The sequence below is a fragment of the Antennarius striatus genome, chromosome 19 (assembly GCF_040054535.1).
Source record: "Antennarius striatus isolate MH-2024 chromosome 19, ASM4005453v1, whole genome shotgun sequence".
NCBI lineage: Eukaryota > Metazoa > Chordata > Actinopteri > Lophiiformes > Antennariidae > Antennarius > Antennarius striatus.
In genome coordinates, this window is record NC_090794.1 from 9,654,884 (window position 1) to 9,670,291 (window position 15,408).

The 15,408-nt window shown below is 38.9% G+C and overlaps 1 protein-coding gene and 1 non-coding gene across 6 annotated transcripts in view; one reads left to right on the forward strand and one right to left on the reverse strand.

Annotated features, from left to right (window-relative positions):
- The window catches only part of LOC137612995 (1-phosphatidylinositol 4,5-bisphosphate phosphodiesterase beta-4-like), a 60,484-nt gene that overhangs the window by 13,608 nt on the left and 31,468 nt on the right, over positions 1–15,408 (forward strand). For 4 of the 5 annotated variants that reach the window (XM_068341746.1, XM_068341745.1, XM_068341749.1 and 1 more), the window contains one exon: positions 2,649–2,711. The gene's annotated coding sequence lies outside the window, so the exon portion shown is untranslated. Of the gene's footprint in view, positions 1–2,648; positions 2,712–14,665; positions 14,797–15,408 lie in introns of those variants that run through there. The other variant, XM_068341748.1, reaches the window with a different exon arrangement.
- On the reverse strand, positions 1,703–1,775 carry trnat-ugu (transfer RNA threonine (anticodon UGU)). Its single transcript has one exon. It is a non-coding gene; the product is annotated as a tRNA-Thr (tRNA).

Below are 15,408 nucleotides of genomic sequence, written 5' to 3' on the forward strand. Positions count from 1 at the left end.
CTGGAAACAAATACAAGGATGAGTTGCTGTTTAAAATTAAACTACAAATGTATGTTTTCTGATTTTGGCAAATGGACTTGTTTTTTCATGGGAGCAAGTGTGCTGTGAAATGTTGAGATGACTCTGCTCGAGTTTGGGTAGTCTTAAACAAAATTTTTATACCCCATTTACACTTACTGAAATGAAGATACAGTCAGTCTGTATCAGAGGAAAAGTACGAAAATAGACAGCAATTTTGAATGGTACTGTATGCCAATTGGCTCCTTTTAGTTCCACTTAGCATTGGTTTCATTTTTTATAACTGCTGTTTAATACTACATCTGCAGCTATCTAGCATTGGTTTTGCTTTGAATGTTGAAGGATATGTCGAAGAAGGCTATGACATAGATAATCTTATTTAAAATAAAAGTGTTAGTTTAGTTAGTTAGTGAGTGGGGAAAATGCTTTCTGTCCTGTACCTCACCAGGTATAAAACTAAAAAAGGGATTGGAGTGCATTCACCGTATCTTATTGCTATAATGACCGCAATGTTTAAATGATTGATTGAATGTTTTTACAGCCTATACAGCATTTCATGACTGAAGCAATATTTTACACAGCATTTATGGCCTCATGATAGATCTTAGCTGTCTCATAAGTGACTGAGAGTGGGTGGTTGGGGCACGCAAGCTATGACCTCCTTAGCAGAGATTTTCAAGACAGACTGTTATTGAAATATTTTCTTAAATAAAAAAGTTAATTATCCTAATTTATTTATTTTTAGTAATTTTATGTTGAAGTGCATAATATATTCTTTTACCGTTCATCTGTCTCTCAAGATCCTACTTCTGTTTTCCCACAAAATCTCTAAGCTGGACATAAATACTGGTCTCTGTATACATGACATGGCTTCCCTTTTTTGGTGCACTATGCACCCACTGATCCTTTCCCCTGGCTGAAGAGGCCTGTGAGCGGCACTTGGCCAATAAGGCCACTTGACATGTAGAATGTTTGATCCACATAAGCTGCTACTGAGACAAAAGCTTTTTCCTCACGAGGAGTAACAGAAAGAGTAATAGATTGATCGATAGGAAGCTATTACTCCCTTGGGGCTCAGCATTGGTTGTCATCTCATGATAGATTACGTTTGATATGGTGGTTATGGAATAAAGTACATTGTGATTCTAAAATTCAGACAATGTGCTGTTAAATAGGCCAGTTTACTTTGTGTCTTGTCTCTATTTAGATTGTTGAGTTATATGTATGTATGTATTGAAGAGTCAAACAACTCCAGATATATTAAAATAACACTTTGTAGCTATGGGGAATTTAAACAACATGACACAAAATGATCCACTCTGAGTAATCTTTGCTTATTAACTGTTAAAAATCAATTATTTGTTTCAACCGTTATTGTAATTTCTAATTAAGTTTAAATACATTAATTTCTCTAGTTGTATGTTATTCAGAACACTGAATTACAAAATAAGCCTTTGGGCATTGTTTGGATTTTTGAGCTGCTAATACGTGTTATATGCAAGTTGATGACTATATCTAAATCATATTATAAAGTTGACTTAGAGGCACAGTGTTATCATCATACGTCACATCAGTTGAGAAAACCTAAGTAATGCACAAGTGTTAAGAATGGAATGGTTCTCATTCTTCACTAGTAGATAGAAGTACTTTAATGACCACAAACAGGGAAATTCACAATAATCACAGGCCCCAGCGAGGATTGAACTTGTGACCCCTGGTTTACAAGACCAGTGCTCTAACCTCTGAGCTATGGAGCCTGATTAGTACTTTAGGAATAATATTTTTAGCATATCGGACCTTGTTAGTCAGCTATTTCAGTTTGTGAAAAATCATACCTGATTGTCTGCATACATGCTGAAATTACTTTAACAAACAAATTTTGAAACTTGGGTGTGCAATATTGGCAAATGTTAATAATGATAATATGTTCGTAGAATTATGTGGACTAGCTTGCTGTTTGTAATAGGATATAAATTATGTTATTAAGTACGATATTAGAAAGTAAAAAAGTTCCTTTATTAGTTGTGTTTTTAGTATATACAATTATATTTTTTTTTCCTTTTTCTCTCTCTATACACACACACATTTTATATGAAGCTTTTGAGTAATAATCATTTTGTGATATTCTTGGTGACAACATTTCTAGTGTCCTGTCATTTATTGCTTATCATATCTTACTCAAGCTGTACCTCAGCTGCTTCAGGCCTGTCACGTTAATTTTGTGCTGTTTATTCACTCTTTTTTCAAAGTTGTGGACGACACACCTCAAACTCAAATAAGAATATATTTTGGATGCAATATTGTAATGTGTTCATAGACATTAAGATAAACTTATTAAACAGTTAATGAATGACTTAAATATGTCTAAAGCAATATACAGTGTGATGAGCCTTCTGCAATATCGAACATTTAAAGTTTATCAAGCAGCAGCTTACAGGTGTGAACATGCCAAATGGAGTGACGAGCAAGGAGATGGAAGGGAATTTTACCCCAGTGTCCACTCGGTCTGCAATGACTTATTGTGTTTGATCGAACAATCGGAATAATGAAGGTAGCATTACTTCTTATATGTCAAAAATTAAATGTATTTATTGGTTTTTTTTTCTCCCGTCTTTCTCCCTCTCTTTCAGAGTGGTACTGTGCTATCCTCTGGTGCTTCCCTTCCCTTCAGTTTTCTGTTCCTGTGTCTCCTGGTAAGTACACTCACACTCATCCCACATATACTGTACAGGGAATAGCCTAAGGCATCCGACAAAATTTATTCTCTTATTTTTTGAGATAAGGCAGAAATAAATCAATCAAAAAATGAATGAATGAATAAATAGATAAAAATATTAAACATACTGGTCATTTACATTTTAATGACACATTTTCCCCTAGAAATTCAATTGTTAGAAGCAAACAACTCTATTCTCTTTCTGGGTTGAAAGTCTGTGTCTCAGGTAATTATTTCATGTTATCACTCAATTCTGTCTTCAAAATCTGGATTTTCAGCTACGCTTCTTTGTTTCACACCCTGTAATAATGCCAAGCCAGAAGCAACAGTTGTGTCACTGTGTCATGAGATAACTATAGAGCAGCCCCACATCTGTTTAATGCAAAGTCATTTAAAATTCTTTTTGATTTTAATGTTTTTGCTTTGTTAAAAAGTGCACTTAAATAAAACCCTCATTTGTGCAAGACAACCATAGAAGCAGAACATGTTGTGATGAATATGTTTCATACGTTCAGAGTGTGCAGATTAATATTAAGGAGATGTTCCTGGGAAAGTAACGACAAAGATCTGCCTTAATGCATGCTACCATTCCCAGCTTCCTTTTGTTGATAATATGATTTCTAGAGACTTGCGGTGCTTTTAATTCATGGATGTGTTTACGTGTGTTACCAGGGCTTGTATTGATGGGGTACATGGTGTCTGTTTGGGTGCGTCTGTCCTCTGGTGTAGCCTGAGGGGGCATTCGGACTGGATGGACTGGCAAGTCCCTCTGTCTCTATAAATACACATTGGGATCCCATTCAGGGCTAAGAGGTGCCTGTTAGTGTGTGCTTGTGCGCACGTCTTCATGACGCCACTGCACCCAAATGAGCTTGAGGCTATTACTGGCCAGCAAGGTTGCTATGGAGACCAGAGGTGTCAGGGAGGAGCAAGATTTGTGGCGCGTTCGTAAAGACAGATTTGTGTTCTGTCTTTTTCAGATGGTTTAGAAGTCAGAGTGTGACTGTTGGAATATTAGATGTGATGACTGGATTGACAAAGTCTGTTTCAAAACCTCCAGTCGGTCTTCATTGTGATTTCAAACATTGGTAAACACGGTACTTGAACATGGAACTTATTCAAGAGCCATAATTTCTCCTGATAGTCATGGTTCAGCTGCCTTTGCTCAATCATGCTTGCAGTAGGCCCTCGGGTCGTGTCAGTCTGGGATACGGGGGCTCTCTTCTCTGGGTTTATGCCAGTGGAAAGCACAAATTCTGGGGAAGCATTTAACCCCTGCCCCTTCCTGCTCCCTCGCTCAACAGCTGCCCTCTCTATATGGACATGTTCTGTTTCTACATTCAATTCTCGTGACTGCCTTATCGGCAGCTCAGTAGGGCACAAATTCTCTTTTAATAAGTACTTATTTGGGCAACAGGAGAAATCCCATATTTTGGTGCAACCCCGACTCCCTCTCTCACTCCTCTTCCAGCTTCCCAGTCCTCCGTGTCTCGAAACATCAAGCTTCTATTTATTTCTAATTTTCTTCTGCTCTTGTTGTTGGATTTATCAGTCATCACTGCATGTAGCACATGGACAACTGTAAGGAGAACAGGCAGGAAGCTCCATCTCTGGCTAATGTTCTGGATGCTACTGTGCTCGTCCATTATGAAGTTTGTGCCACTAAGTGTCCATTAATGTGGAACATCTTAAGGCTGCTGAGGTGTTGTCACCAGTACCCAGTGGTGTCACTTTGCAAGACACTGCACAAATAGTGAAATCCCAAGTGGATTTAGTGTATCTGAGCAAAATTTAATCCGTTTCAAAGTAAATCCAGTGGATTTTCTTACATTTCAATAGGTCATTGACTATGCAGTGTGTATCTAAGTGTATCCTCAGTAATTTTGACCATGTTTGGGCAAACCTGGCCTTAACAGCCCCTGGCTGGGTATGTGTAGCTAGGCAAACCAAACCTTCGACCTCCTAATCTGGTCCAAGTGAGACCGACACACACATCACACTCCGCTGCACAGTGTAGAGTCTGTGATGTAACATTGTAATTTGGGGATTATTTGGTATTGTCACTCTGCAAGCATCCATTTAGCCAGTTACCTAACTTCTCTGCTCAAATTAACAGGCTTTTTGCAGGTTACCCTGTGCCTGTATTCATCAGTTCCAAGTAAAGCACCAATCATCTTATACAAAGATTAAACAAAGCCTTGAGATACCGGCTGTGTATGCACATGCCTCTGGGTATTTTATAATGAAATAGATTGCAAAGGAAAAACTTGCAGTTTTTTTTTTTACGTGCTCTACATTAAATGATAGAAAATGCCAATTTCTTTTTTGTGTTACTTCCTGAACTTGAAGTAACATAGAAGGTGAGTGATTGAGGTTGACATCCACATCACATTTCTGTCCTATTCTATTCCAAACCACAGACTGATAAGCCTTTCTAAACCAGTGTTCCGGTGTGATGTTTCTATTACTGACCAGACACGGATGCCATGTCCTCACCTGATGAATAATTTTCTTTTCCATATTCCAGTTGGCTTTAGTTACTCATATTCATCATTTTGCAGATACAGAGGATATTTGGCTGCATTTTAGACTCAAGTTCTTCATAAAAAGTTTTATTGACGCATCAGCCTGATGTGTTTTTTATTTTGTGATAGACAAGTGTTTCCTGCTGGCTTTATAATTTGTTATAACTACAGTAATGTAAAACATGTTATGTGTCCATTATACTTACAAAAAAATAATTGTGATACAGATGCAGCACAGCTGTTTACAATTCATGACCTGAAAGCTATCACTGGCTTTGGCTAATCATGCTAATGCACAAGGATGGCCCCCCTATGCTCCATCATATCTGGGAATCCTCTGACTAAGTGCCTTTTTAAACTGCATGCAGTGCTCTGCATACCTCAGATTAAGATTGCTGATATCTCAGGGACCACCCTTAACCCCCTCTTTCACCACCAAACTCCCTTGCTCCCATTCCCTCCGAATGGTCTCATTCAGACATCGCACATTATCCCTCACTGTCAGACAGACACACACACGCATGCACATACACACACTAGTATTTACCATTTGGCTAAAGCTTTAAGTTTAATTTATTAAGCGGATGCTCTGTCCATTAGGCCATGTGCTAAATTCTTTGTGTAACTCAGTTTGGCAGGGGGTGGATGTGAATGACTATATATAGAACTCTTGAATGTGTAGTTGTTTGTGTTCCCACATGGTTGTGTTTTTATGAACTAATTTACATCTTCGTATGCTTTCAGTAGGAACAAACCCTGTTAGTGAACCTGAAAAAAGTTGTTTTTGAAAGTAAGGAAGCCCCTAGGTTTGTATTTAAATGTAGGACTACTTTATTCATGATGATTTTTATGCATGTGGTATGTGTGGTAAAGTCAAAGCTTGTGTTTACATAAATGTTCTCTCCGAGCAGAGCTGGCCATTGCAATGTGTGTGCAACCAAAAAGATTCCATTCTCAGGCTCGGGTCAATTATGCAACACGGAACAATGGAGCATAAGTTAGCGGGGGGATCCTCAACTATAAAAGGCAATGATGAGGTTAGAGAATGGGATTGCAAAACTCATCCACAATCCCAGAGAAATACACAATGCTTAAAGACTTTTGTACTTACAGCCCAAGAAAAGTATTCTACAGCCAGCTGGCATTAGTTATTTTATTCTTACTCCAGTTAAAAGGCAATTATTTTATATATTTATTCAGTTCAGCACAAAGAAAGCGATTTTTTAAATTAATTTTTGATTTGAAACGTGCAATAGACCAGTAAACCTTAGAAAGTGAAAATGAAAACAGTTTCAAAATAAGACTTAGTATTCCTCTAAAAACAAGGAAATGTACTTTCAATGGCTGATGTCATCTTTAAGACATCAGCCATCAGTTTTTGTATTTCTGGAGCAAGAGCATTTAAAGCTGTATTTCAGCTGGAATCCTTTTACAGTCATCTGGATACTGCAATATCGAATCCTTGACTTGTGAATTACGCCAGTGCTCACTTTAACATTTCTTAAAGTTTGACTTATTTACAAAAAGAAACTACTGCATCCAATTTCCAGCTTCACTGGAGCAGTTGTTTACCTGAAGATGTGTGACTTGCTTGAGGGAATTTATGTGTTTGCTGTGATGAAGTAGACGCAAGTAGGCTCTTGTCTTTTTGATGATTTTCTTATAATACTTTAAACCGGAAGAAAATTGAGGTATCGATGAAAAAAACATTAATATATAAAATGTGGACATGTGGACAAATACAGACAAGCAAGGTTACACACAGAAATTCATATTCTATTGGAGAATATGATGTTAAGAGTGAGCGAGAAATGTGGAATTTTAGCTGGTGGTCTCACTGTCTCTTCACTCACATCACACTCACAAATGAGCATGAGGCTGTTGTTCTGAATTGAGTTGAGGAGGTATGAAATCAGTAATCTGAAAAAGTTAAACACGCTCAAACAGAACATCCATCTTTGTAAAGGTAAGTACATGTTTACATAGTAATCAGTGTAGGCACTCACTCCACACTACATTTTAATAGCTAAATGAAATGTAAAAACAGACACAGGTGGCACCATTGATTTCTCCAGTGTGTGCTATTTGCTCAGAGGACAGAGGTCATCTTGGTGTCAAAAAAACATTCCATGTCTTGTAGATTGCTATTTAATTAAAAACTACTTTTATCCAGTGACAGCATTGATTTTTATTGTGCTGTTTGGTGTCATTAGCAGTGTGTGACTGAGTGTAGCGCAAACCCTTCTGCTAACTGGTCTCTGGTGCTTAACTTATTTCATTCTTAATGTGAAAACAATGTAGTTTATTTATGGTCATGCAACAATCTCACCTTAGACTGATAATCTGTTGTAGTCTACATCTGGGTTATTGTGCATATATGTCTCTTTTTTCCTCTGAATATTGTGGTATAGTGGTCTTTCTGGGAGTCATAAGATAAATTGCGTATCAACACCAATATACTGTACTGTATATGGGATGTGTTTAGTTTTTTACATTTGTTTTTCTTATTTTTTTATTCCTGGAAACATGTCACCATTTATGGCCAGAACAGATTTACACAAACATAAAAGAATGTCTGTTGAAGAGTTGCAGCAATATTAGATCTCATCATTGTGCTTCATCTGCAGGCCTCTGGGTTGCTTTTCATTTCCTCCCCTTTGCTCTCATCACAGCCTCCCCCCTGCCGATACCCGCTTGGTGTTGTTAGTGTTGCAGGTGTGTGTTCTCGGTCTGCACACTCTAGGGGCTCTGTTTTCTCTGCAGAGCAATCACTGGAGTAATATGACATGCTGATAGTCTTCACACCTTCAAATGAGTCTTGTTTTTGGTGTCAATGTGTCATGTAGCGTACAATACACACAGTCCAGACCTATTGGGTGGAATATTTATTTTGTGTAGATGAATCAGTGCCATAGAAAAAGGTTTGAACACTGGCAGGCACTCTTTTTAAGAATAATGTGGACCACATACACCAGGCTGTTGTAACATACAGCCATGGCCAAAAGATTTGAGACTGACACCAGTATTGGTTTTCACAAATTTTGCTGCTTTAGTGTTTTTATATCTTTTTGTCAGATGTGACTATAACATACTTAAGTATAATTACAAGGATTTCATATGGATCGAAGGCTTTTATTGACAGTTACATTAATTTTAGGCAAAGAGTCAATATTTGCAGTGTTGACCCTTCTTTTTCAACACTTCTGCAATTCGCCCTGGTGTGCTGTCAGTTAGCTTCTGGGCCAGATCCTGGCTAATGGCCGCCCATTCTGGTATAATCCATGCTTGGAGTATGTCGGAATTTGACAAAAATGTTGACTTTTTAAAGTAGTTATGCAAATATGCTGCTGCCAGTTGATCTGTATCATATGCATTCATATGCATAGTATAATCTACCATACAAGCATTGTAATTAGACCTCCTGTGGCATTTGACATCTCACCCTTGCAGTGGTTTTCTCTGTTCACTGGGGAAACAAACCTGTTTGTTCACTGATGAAGCTGGCAGTGTAATATGTAGGAAATTAGAACTTTTATCTCCTGCTTAATGTGATATTGATTGGAATATGATGCATTGAGAAACTACAAGCAGACTTATCATGCTAGTCATTATGTGAAGCTGCATTCGGATATAATACCTAGCATTATAATGACATTATTTGCTTTACATGGCTTTAAGTATCACAGGCTGCCTCCCTGTTGGTTGTGTCAAGTGTTTTTTTTGACCGTTCTGATTGAATAAGTAAAATAAAACTGCTATTAGCAACAATGGTTTTGTTTTGGGTAGCACAGAGTCAGCCAAGGTGAGTTTGACGATGTGTCCCCCAAGATGTCTTCAGTCTCAAGGGCTGCTCTGACCCCAATAGTGTGAAAGGAAGGTTAATGTCATTGTTGAAGAGGCACATTCAGAAATGGTGTAGAAACCCACACTGAAAATTGTTCTTTCAATGACTTTCAACAGTCAGACACACAGGGATGATGTGTTTAAGGAGAAAAAATAGTTTCATCTCTATTCTAGACTGCATTAAGAAAGAACTCCAGACTCATAAGGTGTTACCATTTTTCAGGAAACTGTTACATTGGGGCTTTGTGTTACATAACTGTCATTCTTGTAAATGCAAGACAGATATCCTGGAAAAACACAGGAACACATCAGACTATATACAGTTTAGATTAGAATTTGCAATGTAGCCTTGAAACAGTAAATTGTTTGCTATGTACATATTAATATGGGCAATAAAATAAACCTTTCCCTGTAGCAGGGCTCGAAATTAACTTTTTTTCTTGTTAGCACTGGTGCTCCCTAATTTAGAAGTTAGTAGCACCAACAAAGACTTTAGGAGCACCTACCCAAAAGGAAGGCAGTGACGGAGTGATAGAGACCGCTCCGACCATCTCTGTTCCGCGCGCCTCTCTCGCTCGTCCAGGAGAGCAGCCGCAGCTGCACTCACATTGTTTCCTGGCAGGACCGCGGTCCTGCTCAGACTGTTTCGTGAACATTCTCCGGCAGGTCCACACTCACGTGTCCGCATCAAACAAACTGTCGCGTTTTCCCCACATCCACACAAAACTGTATGAGGGACGCTCACCTGAGGATGCTGCATCGGGTGTGGCACTACCTGGGTGTGGATTAAGTAGCACATTGTGGCGCGCTGTCAGGCCAGCCCGGTACCTAGACTGAACCATTTTGGTTATTATTGGATTGTTTTGTATTTTAAAACATCACTAAAAGATGTTTTATGTTGCCCCAAAATCCACCATGCCTTTAGTGAACATTCGTTTGCATTTCTCTCTGTCATTTTGCCCTCAGCTCGGACTTCAGGGGATAATTCTGTGCAAAAGATCTGTGTTTTTTTTCATAGTGGCGCTTCATGTTACCACTTTTAATTCATGCTACGTGTTCAGGCCATATGAGGTTGAATGGTTTTGAACTGCCTAAAGGAGGAATAAACATAAATTTCGTCCACTCATTGTTAACCAGCGATTTTCCTCGTTAACCTCTCTTCGTTTGGAGCTATGCCGTCTCCGTTCTTCTGTGCTCCGCTGTAGCGGTAAACTCACAGCGGCAGCGAGCTGTCTTACTTCCTGGTAAACTGACAGCGCAGGGTAGACAAATGATCTGATGGGCTGATCTGAGTGGTGCTATTACCGGATTAACTGGAAGAGTAGCACCCGCCGTCTGTAGCCACGAACTGCAAGTAAAAATGCGCCAAGAAAATCTACTCTCCTGAATTTATCATGGAGTGGTCACGGGTCCGGACAGAACCATGAAGCGGTCCGGATCCTGACCGCGGTCCGCCATTTGGTGACCCCTGCTCTATGGAGAGAGAGAAAGAGCGAGAGAGAGGAGGGGAAAAAAAGGCACACCAGATTTTTTTCCCTAGTCACACCGGTGCTCCCAAGTATATTTAATAGTCACACTGACAAAAATTTGGGCACATATGTGACCAAAATGGTCGCAATTTTGAGCCCACTGTGCCTACTGTGTAGGCAATAAGACCAATGAAGACTATGACCCTACACGGAATTAGTGATACAGTATGTTAGCATGCTCACATTCTCTCTATGTCAATGCTCCTGACTCGGAAACACTTGTAGTGAGGGGCATTATGTTATTAGGGTTGTCCATCCCATTCTATCCCTGGAGTGCCTGCAGCGAAAATCTTGGCACAAATATCCACTTGGACCCAATGATGAACTGATAAAAGACAACACCTCACATAGCACATTGTAAACCCTAACTCAAATATTTATCCACTAATTAGGACAACACACGCAGTCTAGCAAGCTCACATGATGATGTGTATACATCTAATATGCAAATTGTCTAACGTACCTGGAAGGTCATAATGTTCTGAAAAAGCACTTATATGACAAGCAAGTTTCATTATTCAACAGCATAACTCGGGAACACCAGGGAAGACTGTCCTCATGTTTTACATTTTGTTGGATACTGAATTGATGATGCTAATCTTGGGTGGCTTCAGTTCTTCTTTTATCCACATAGAATTCACACTACGGTTTAAGATTTGAAGCTCCTTTGTAACGGCATCTATATTTACCAGTGTCACTGGCCACAACATTTTGTTCTAAAAAAATCGGGGGTTTTTAAAAGATGGAAGGATTACGTCACAGTAGAAATTGCGCACCACTGGACAGTACCAGAATAAATGTAAAAAGAACGCTTTGGCAATCAGTCACATATCAATGATTGGCACAGAAACCATTAATGAAACAAGAGATCAGATGCTTGTAATTTCACTGTCAGAGAAATATTTCATAAAAAATATAGCTCAGTGATTTGATTAGAAAATGCTCCTTTATGAAATGCCTAACCTTCTGTATGGGGAATGATAAAACTATTTATCTGAGGTCCAGCAAGTGACCTTCTCCTTTCTTGTTTAACTTTAATTTTTCATATGATATCTTTTCAATTTCATATCCACTTTAAAATGCTCAGTCATCCATGAAATTATGAACCATAGCTTTTTAAAAATACAGGATTCACATAGGTACCATACAACTGTTCTTATAATCCTTTCAGTTTTGTAAGTCAAGTTTTGCATGTGTGCTAAGTTTAATTAGTATTTTTCACAAAAGTATCCCATCACTATAACAGCGCTTGACCTGAAGTTGACGACAAAAGAGTTTTTCAGGTGACATTAGGTTCTTCCAGAGAATTTAATATCTGTCTTGCAGCGACCTAACCTGTTCTTGACCATATCACATACATTTACATGACGGGTCCACGTTTTTTAGTTGGATCCATTATATCTTAGAATGTAAGAAAATATTCATCACTTTTCAATCTTCTTAATCAGAAAGGTCCACCTACATGGAACCTTAAAAGAGGTCCAATGGGTCAGTGTAATTATCTGTGTGTGTTTGTAGTTGCATAGAGCCACTCATCTCTTTTATTTCAATGCTCACATCCTCTTCATTACTGAAATAGGTTTGCAATCTGAGATGATATATTTCACCTGGCTTCACCTCCTCATTAAGGAAATGGGATCAGCCCTTATTTAACCAGAAACTATTGTCCCTTAGAGAAGACAAAAGCATTCAAAATCTCTGGTAGAACTAAATATAATTTTTGGAAACCTGAGGAGAAAACAAATGTCTCTTATCTCCACTTTATTTTTTCTCATATATGGTTACGTATCCAATTATATAGAAAAAGAAGAAGAAAATAAGAACAAGAGGAAGAAGATTAATTTGATTTTTAAAACACGTTTATTCATAAAAGTCGAAATACAGGATAGTCACAGTGACACAAAATCCAAAAGAGATTCATGCAAACAGGAAATCACATTTCAAAAACAAGTAATGAAGTATGTAGGAACATAAGCAAAATATTAATTAAACCAAACACTGACTGAACACAAGTTCCTCACTCAAAATGGAAGAACAAGAGTATGCAATCCCAAATTATATGGGCACATCTTTTCAGGACAGCTTGAATTCAATTAGATTTCATACATGCGTTGTAAAGTTGTCAGTCAGTCAGTCATCTTCAGATTACCACTGCTATATCTGCCACAGCAGGTCACTGGGAGCTGGAGCCTATCTCGGCGGCATAGGGCGTGAGGTGAGGGACGCTCCGGGCACGACGCCAGTGCACCACGGAGCCACACACAAAGACATACAACCATGCACACACACACTCATTCTTACGGGCAATTTGGAACGGCCAATCAACCTGAAGCGCATGCTTTTGGAGGTGGGAGGAAGCTGGAGAACCCAGAGAGAACTCACGCGGACACGAGGAGAGCATGCGAACTCCGCTCAGAGTGGGACTCGAACCCGGTTCGCCAGTGGTTAGTCAGCGCTAACCACTGCACCACAGTAGTAATCTTTGAAAAGTTGTGCTTCTCCCAATTGTTTTTTTTTTTTTTTATGTTTATGTCAACCTTTGATCTCTGCATACTCATATGCATTTATTAGGTCATTGTCTCTACATCTGCAGTACTACTGTATAAGGAAAATATCTCTGTCTTCAAAGAGAAATTTCTATTTCCACAACTACAAACCGAAAACATGGAACCTTTTCAACACATTAGCTTGATGTTGAGTACATCAAGCTAACTATACTGTTGGGTATGGTATTGTTTAGGATTGTTTCTGTCAAGATTTTCCTTAGCAAAGTACTGTACTTAAATGTAAATTTGACAGGGTTGAACAGGAAAACATTATTTATTTATCTCTCTCCTCACTGCAGAGGTCTAAGAGCTGTTTTGTAGAGCAGCAACTGAAATACTGTACACCTAACAACTTCGAAGTTTTCTCCTGTCACATGGGATCACAGTTATATGTTGTTGATGTCTTCCTTTAAACAATTTTGGTCCTTAAAGATATCGAAAGACGCAGTCAAGTATATAACTGTCCAGTAAAAATTCAACACAGACTGTGAGGTTTCTTATATAGTCAGGCCATATATGGTCAAACTCCATGTGTGAGGGTAATCATTTTGAAGCTACATGAAGAAGATCTTCACATGTGTAACATTTATCTTTTGCTTTAACTCTTACCAGCTGCTCCAGATAAAGTCAGACACTGGCCAAATGAGAAATGCTCTTCTTACCTCTTATGGTACAAAAAGGAGACTAAGGGAAAGTGATGTTTGAGGGGAATTTACATACTTTTAACACTTTTTTGTAAGGAATTTATCAGTTCAGCTCTTAGGTTGGCCAATCCTCTTCCAACTGGCTTTCTTAGGAGTCCTCTGCCTTCCAGAATAAAGATTCTGAGTTCATCATTCATTCCCACGGCTTCACGTTGATACTGTAGTGTTCTTTCTGTCACCCTGGTCACACTGAAGGTTGGTGGAAAATTAGTAAGGAACGTATTTCCTCTTGATTTATAATCATGTGGCATTTTTGTATGTTTTGTTTTAATAATAACGTCAGTACTGCATCAAGTAGCCATAAATCTTAAATAAGTGCTCATCTGGTTTATTTAAAAGTAAAACCCCTGTGAATACTTGGAGAAATATATTTATTTTGAGATATTGCAGACTTAGACTGTTCAAATTTGAAATGGATACATGATCATAGTAACCCCAGAAACATAAGGTGATGTTTTGTGCTTCTGGAGGCACAAAAGACTGTTTCCTTTCACTTGGTTAAACTAAACTAGCAGTCATACTGGAGACACATAACACATAATCCACATCAGGTGTTAACTGAGGATGTGTGTTGTGTACATTCAGCGTGTCCCTAGTCAACCCTTCCACCAGTGACTGATTGATGTAGTTTAATTTTAGCTTATGAGGTGTGGGACCGTTGGGTGCTATCCTAGCTGCCATTTTAGGTGTGGAGGCTGGGAACAGCATATCTCCTGGGGCTCCTGTCTATCATAATTATCTCATTGTCAGGTGTTGGACAGGGTGCTCGGACCTCACTCCCTTCCTCCAACTTTCTTGATGCCTCACGTGCACCCCAGGAGCTCAGAGGCTACACATTCTAGACATGTGGCATTACTATTGGACAGATTTCATTCTTCTGATGAGGATGCAATCTAACAAGAACTGTTGCAAATGGTAAGGACCGTCACAGCCTTTTCAGTCCACACTGGCTATGCGATTTCCCCTCTCTGAGTACAGAAATATGTTCCAGGATTATTTATTTAATTTTAGCTTTAGTTTGAACAAACACTGTAGATGGGGTATGTCCTATTTACTCCAGCCCTTTCTCTGTGGGTTGTGGTGTTGGCTCCCTGCCTAGTCTCATTTCTTAATCTCCACAGGGATGTGTGCATCTGTGTTTTCAGTCCCCTGACAGGATGTGTGTGTCTGTGTTATGGTCCCTTGGAAGGACACCCCAGATGGCTTGTTGCTGGGTTTGAAGACGTCTTCTACAAGTCTCTGTGATTTAATCCAGTCTGTTTACCACAGATCATGGACTTGTATGATGTAACACGAATGACACCTTTGGACCAGAACTAGAGGGTCTATCCCTGCATAAAGTGTAACAAGCATGTGGGGGAGACATTAGCTTATATTATCTACTGTGTAATTAAGCAGTTTTCCTGAATTGCTGTGAATTTTACATAATGATAGTTTACACACGTCTTAAAAGCATTTCTGTTGAATTTTACACACCCATGGAGTAGTTTTGTTTAGCTCCTGGTGTTGTCTCTAATCTGTGTTCCC